The sequence below is a fragment of the Gouania willdenowi genome, chromosome 14 (genome assembly GCF_900634775.1).
Source record: "Gouania willdenowi chromosome 14, fGouWil2.1, whole genome shotgun sequence".
NCBI lineage: Eukaryota > Metazoa > Chordata > Actinopteri > Blenniiformes > Gobiesocidae > Gouania > Gouania willdenowi.
The window spans coordinates 22,507,018-22,509,733 of NC_041057.1; positions in this window are offsets into that span (position 1 = coordinate 22,507,018).

A 2,716-nucleotide genomic window follows, 5' to 3' on the forward strand; every position below is an offset into this window, starting at 1 on the left:
GGGCTGGTGCGGCAGCAGCACTGTGGGAAATACCGCTTTACCATAAACAGCCAGCAGAGGGCGCTACAGGCTAACTTCTCAGAGTACACGAGTTTCAAACCCATGCTTAGATCAACATAAATGTTCTCCTTTAAAATATTACATAATCAGTGTTGGGAGTGACTAGTTATTTTTTGTAATATATTCCTTTTTGAAGTAACTCAGTAGTGTAACTCATTACAAAAGTGAAAAGTGGTAATATATTACAAGTTACAATGAAAGTAACTCAAGTTACATGCATAACTACTGAAGATTCCTTTTCTCACTGTTTGAAATTATTTGAAGGGGGAAAAAATGATCATTATAGTTAAATATAACTTATGGGGAACAAAAAAAGAGCTTTCTGCTTTTGAAACAGCAGAAGTATTTGACACAAAACTTAGATGTTATTCAAACACTATCAGTGTGATATAATTAGTGTTCTGGACCAAAAGTAACTCAAAGTAGTGTAACTCAGTTACATTTTAAAAAACAGTAATAATGGAAAACAAATATATTACATTTTAATCCCAGTAACTAGTAATGTAAATATATTACAATTTTAGAGTAACTTACCCAACACTGTACATAAGTACTACCCAGCCAACCATCTAATGACCAAGTTTAAAAGAGACATTGATGTGATTTGTTGTTTTTGTGGAACCCACCTGGAAACAGGACAACATCTCTTCTGGTCCTGCTTTTCAGAGAATGTATCATTGTTCATCTTTACAAAGACTTTGCACTGAAATGAGAGGATATTTTCTTGTGTTTTTTAAAGAAAATAATCTAAAGCAAATGTTTTTTTTGTTTTTTTTTTTGTTTTTTTTTTAAATAAACCTCTTGAGTATTTTGGCAAAATATTACATCCACAAGTGTAAGTACAGCAAACAAAAACCAACCTTCATTCACTTTCATATTAATATAATAAATTACATAAATCTCATTAAGAAATCCAAAAATAAAAAGGCTCAGAAAAACATTTACATCTAAAATATTTGATTGTATGTGAACCTCCTGGCACTCCATTTAATATTGAGCCAAAACAAAACCTCAACTAGTATTTTATTTCTTTTTTTTAAAATTTATTTGGAGTGAGGTAGGTTTATGCTGATGTTTAATGGAACAAAGTTTGCAGTATGACTAATGTTTAGTCTGAACATCAAGATCAATACATGTGGACAAAGAAGTTGAGTTAAAAATAAATAAATAAATAAATAAAAAATCGTGTTACACACATTCATGAATACGGTTTTTTATTACAGAGTTTTTCTACCATAGGGTCGCCTGAAATGTTTAATATTTAATGAGAGAAAAAAAAAATTAATTAAAAATACAAAAAAAAAAAAAATGTAAAAAAACAAATTAAAACATAAATCTAGTTCAAATAAAATGCAGTATAATAGGTGAGCTGGCGCATGTTGTCACTTTGAGCCCTAATTCTGGCCTACTCTATATTTTTAACGCAGTATTACAAACATTATCAAAAAATAATTCTAGGGGGAAAATATGTGTCTGGGGTCACCAGAAATGTGTGATATTAAAATGGGGTTACAACCCAATAAAGGTTGGGAACCACTGCTTTAGCCACACTTGACAAAAACAAATAATTTGCTTTAAAAAAAAAAAGGAAAAAAAAGAGCATTATTTAAAAACACGTTTTCCATGGCAACTGTGGAATCTCTCACCCTATATAAGCAATTAGTGTGTGTGTGTGTGTGTGTGTGTGTGTGTGTGTGTGTGTGTGTGTGTGTGTGTGTGTGTGTGTGTGTGTGTGTGTGTGTGTGTGCGTGTGTGTGTGCGTGTGTGTGTGTGTGTCTAAGGTGTTGGTTCCCATGCATGAGCCTCAGCATCTTATTTATTCTTTTTGTCTCCTTGTTTATTTCTGTGTGGCATTTTGCAGCAAATTTAACCTATAATGGTCTTTTTGGTAAGATTTTATTGAGTTGAAAAAAATCAAGATTTATATTGTGTCTCGTTATTTCGAGAAAAAAATATTGAGATACGAGTTCTGGTCCATATCGCCCAGCCCTAATGCCCATACATTTGGACCTACTGTATGGTTATTAATGGGAATAGTGTGTGAATGATCATGGTACCATGATCAGGATCATTGATACAGATAACTGACAAATATCTGACAAAGAGGATATTTAGGTCTTGGTGTAGGTTTTGCTCTTGTTTATCATTTATTCTGATCAGGCATATTTCCACCCAACATTGATGGAGTGCGACCAGTACAACAGGAAGTCAGGGCAACCGTGGCTCCGCCCCTTCTGCAGGTGTCACTGGTCACAATTTTATGACTGAATTGTTTTGTGTTAGCGTGTGTTTCAGTATTAGTTCTTAACAAAAATTTAAAGAGAATTTACAAACCTGCAAATCCAACTGCAGCGGTGGTGGAAGGCTGTTTTTGATTTAATCTAACAATAAGCAGTTAGATCAAATCTGAGTCAATCAGAACACCAAGGTTCTAGCGTTTTCCACCTGTTCTTTGATCACCTCCAGTTTAAGTCACTTATTATATAAAATTAAGAGGCTCTTAAACTACAACACAAACATGGAACAAGAACAAAAGAATAAATATTTACATGTTTATTTGTTAAATATAAAAATATAAAAAATATATCTGTGAAATTCCAAATGATCTAAAACCAACTATTGAACATACAGTATATGTATTTACATGTATAAGGAT